This window comes from Lontra canadensis, unplaced genomic scaffold (genome assembly GCF_010015895.1).
Source record: "Lontra canadensis isolate GAN:19392208 unplaced genomic scaffold, GSC_riverotter_1.0 scaffold4, whole genome shotgun sequence".
Classification (NCBI taxonomy): domain Eukaryota; kingdom Metazoa; phylum Chordata; class Mammalia; order Carnivora; family Mustelidae; genus Lontra; species Lontra canadensis.
The window spans coordinates 29,698,446-29,702,706 of NW_022630998.1; positions in this window are offsets into that span (position 1 = coordinate 29,698,446).

The window sequence follows — 4,261 nt, forward strand, 5'->3', positions numbered from 1 at the left end:
AGGTGACTAGTCCTTATAGAACTTTCTTTGTACTCTTTTATGCCATCAATCCTGCATACAGTACCTTGTGCTGTATAGTATGTACATTCTGGGTAATGCCAAATGCTAAACCATCAGCTCCTTCAGTGTACCAACTAAAATTTACTCATCTTTGTAAAATTAAAAACAAAGATGAAGGATGGTCAGGGGCTTGCAGAAGCATGCAAGAATTCATTCATTCAGCAAATATTCTTGAAAAAAAAAAATATATATACACATCACTTGCCAGAAACTCTATGATACATTTCATTCAGAACTAATGGTTGTTCCCAGATGGAAGAAATTAATATTATGTATTTGCCAATAGCAAACACAAATAAGCCAACTCTACTTCAAAAATAATCAGTCTACAACATAGTTTTTGCCAACAAAATCTGGCAGATATAATGTCTCATAAGGTTAAAATATGTAAATGAAATTAAATCTCCCTATGTGTTCATTTAAGCATTATCTCTGCATAGAAATTATGATATATAGGTTTTCACCTTCTAGGATATACTTGATGCAAAATAAACATATAGCTGACAGCTGACAGCTTTGTAAGATTAGTGTTGGAAAAACTCCGTAAAATTAGATCTGTTAGTTCTATAACACACTAGGTAATGGGAAATTTACACGAAAGTAACTGTCAGCATGCACACTGGAATAGGTCTTTGCAAAAATCTTATTACTATACCCGCTATTTTTTACTGGCATATGTGTGAATTACTTGAGAGTTATCAAGCACCAGAAATTCATTTAGTTGTACTTATGTGTCCAAACATACACAGGACCACATGCAAATTTTGCAAACTGAAGTTTGTTGGAGATTGACTGTTGAATGGCATGAAGACTAGGTTGTGAATTCTAGGCCTAGCTGTTCCTAGCTAGGCTTTATTTACTAGCAACACAATCTTAATCACATCAATTAACTTTTTTAGATGATTTAATAATTTTTTAAAAATCACATATTCTGGAGCCCCTGGGTGGCTCAGTCATTAAGGGTCTGCCTTCGGCTCAGGTCATGATTCCAGGGTCCTGGGATCAAGCCCCGCATCAGACTCCCTGCTCAGCAGGAAGCCTGCTTTTCCCTCTCCCCCTGCTTGTGTTCCCTCTCTCCGTGTGTCTCTCTCTGTCAAATAAATAAATATTTTTATTTATTGAATATTGAATGTGATTTTTTTTAAATCACATTCAAAATTAGCTTTAAGGGACTTCTACCATCTTGGAAGAGGAGAGATAGAGATCAGATTTACCTTCTTCCTGAAACAATTCCAACACTAGACAAGATTTTTGACACAATGGATTTTAGGACTCTGGGCATCAAGCAAAAAATAGAGTGATCCCTGAGGATGGGAAACAAATGAAACCATCCTTATGACCGCCAGTTTACTGCCTTTCCAGATGGTGTGGGAGGGGGAGACCAGGTAGTTCTTGGTGGATTCTTTAAGGTGGAGAGACAGACATAAAGAAACCAAAAGGGTATAGTTCCCAAGATAGATGACTGGAGGGAAGCCAGATGCACAAAAAAAGAGCACCGGAGATCTATAGAAGGTTCCCCTTGAAAATTCAGGAGAGTTTAGATCAGCGCATGAATGCATGCATGTATGGAAACTATTCAAAGGCAGTGACAGACCCATCTGTAAGGAAAAGAGGAAACAGTTCCTGAAACATGTACAAGACAAGGAGTAGGCCTGGTTCCCACTAGCTGGACTAAATAACTGGTAGCTAACTGTAGACAGCTACCAGGTCAAAAACACAAGGCAAAGTAAGAGAAGTTTAGAGAACTAATATAAAACAGTTTAAAGAACTGGTTATGTTTTTAAGGCCACATTTAAGTCTATTCATTGCAAGGTCAAATGAACTATGCAAAATTTAGATATTTTAGATACCAATGAAACCTTCACTGGTTCTTTGAAAAGATCAATAAAACCAATAAACTTCTATTCAGACTCATCAGGAAAAAAAGAATTCCCAATATTAGAAATTAGAGGACTAACATCTTTCAAGATATGTTTTTAAAGGCAGTATTATGAGCAGTTTCTTGCAAATATGGCAACTTAGATGAAATGAACAAATACCTTGAGAGATACAGACTACCTAGGCTTACTCAAGAAGAAAAAAATACATATAATGGGAATAACCCCTGTCTACTTAAAAAATTCAATATGTAGTTAAAAACCTTCATACAAAGGAAAAACTATAAACACAGTGTCTTCTCTGGTGAATTATACCAAACATGTAAGAAAAAAAATCTCAATTTTACATTAACTCTGAGAAAATTGAAGAGAATGAACTGTTTCCTAAATCATTCCATGTAGCTAGCATTACCCTGAAACCAAAAATAACAATGTTATGAAAATATAAACAAACTGAACTTGAGCTGAATATCCCTCATGAATATAGATGCAATCATTTAAACAAAATCTTAAGAAATCAAATCCAACAACACATTAAAAAATTATAACAGATTATGACAAAGTAGGGTTTATCCTATGAATATAGGTTGGTTTAACATTCAAAAATCAATTAAGGTAATTCACTGTAATCGTTCATATACTAAATAAAAATTCTGTGACATCCAAATCAATGCAAAAAAAAAAAGTTGACAAAAATCAAACATCCATTCTTGATAAAAACTCACAGCAAAATAAGAATAGGAGGAAATTCTCTCAACCTGATAAAGGGTATCTAGGAAACAACTAGAGCTTATATCATACTTGACAATGAAAGACTGAATATATTTCTCATAAGAGCAGAAACAAGACAAGGGTGTTTACCCTCACCACTTTTGTTCAACACTGCACTAAATGTTCTCTTCATTGCCATGAGGTTGAAAAATGAGTAAAAGTCATCTAGATTGGCAAGGAAAGAACTCTCTTTATTCTCAGAAAATATGATGCATTATGTAGAAGATATAATGCAATCTACCCCAAAGCTACTGGATTTCATAAATGAGATTAACCAAGTGACTATAAGATTAATATTCTGGAGCCAATTTTTATTTTTACATCTGCATATGTTGTCAAAAGACACTGGATATTGGGATATTAAAAAATACCGTTTACAATAGCAAAAAAAGGTAAATGATCTATACGTTGAAAACTGTACAACATAGCTCAGAAAAAAATAGAATAAACCTAAGAAAGAGGAGAGACATTACTTCGTTCATGGGTTGGAATAATACTCAATATTATTAAGATGGTATGGCCTCAAAAATTAATCTGTAGATTGAAGACAGTTCTAATTAAAATACCAGCAGATATTTTTATAAAACTGACTGCCTGCATCTAAAATTCATATGGAGGGAGAAGAGTCAAGATGGCGGAGGAGTAGCAGGCTGAGACAACACCAGGTAGCAGGAGATCAGCTAGATAGCTTATCAAACCATTTCGAACTCCTACAAATCCAACAGAAGATCGAAGAGAAGAAGATCAGCAACTCTAGAAACAGAAAATTGACCACTTTCTGAAAGGTAGGACCCGTGGAGAAATGAATCCAAAGCGATGGGAAGATAGATTGTGGTGGGGAAGGGCCAGCTCCCAGCAAGCGGCAGAGCAACAGAGCACAAAATCAGAACTTTTAAAAGTCTGCTCCACAGAGGGACATGTTTCCAGAGGCTAAGCTGGGGAGGAGCCCTCGCAGGGACAGCATAGTCTCAGGTCCCGCGGGGTCACAGAAGGATTGGGGGTGTCTGAATATCGCAGAGCTCGCAGGTATTAGAGCTCTCAGGGGAAGCCGGCTACAGAGACAGAGCCGAGGAATGAGCTCTCAGCTCAGGGTTACTTTAAACTGTGATCCGTGGCACAGTGAGGCCACTGCTCTTTGAGCAGGGACCACACAAATGACAGACCCAGGGAGACCCCCTGGAAGGGTGGCAGGGATCTGCTGGGTTTGGAGATTCCAGGCTGTGTGCCACAGACAGAGATGTATGCCACAGACAGAGATGCTTTGTCACAGGCTGGGTGAGCTCAGAGCATGGCTGGAGGCCAGGGAAATGGGAGTGATTGAGTGCTTTTCTCCCAGGGTGCACTGAGGAGTGGGGCCCCGAGCTCTTGGCACCTCTGGGCCAAAGACTGGGAGGCCGCCATTTTCATTCCTGTCCTCCAGAGTTCAGAAAGTGATTAGGGAGCAAAAGCTCCCAAGAGTGAACCCGAGCAGATTATTTCGCCCGGCCCCTGGCAAGGGCAGTGCAATTCCACCTCGGGCAAAGACACTTGAGAATCACAACAGGCCCCTCCCC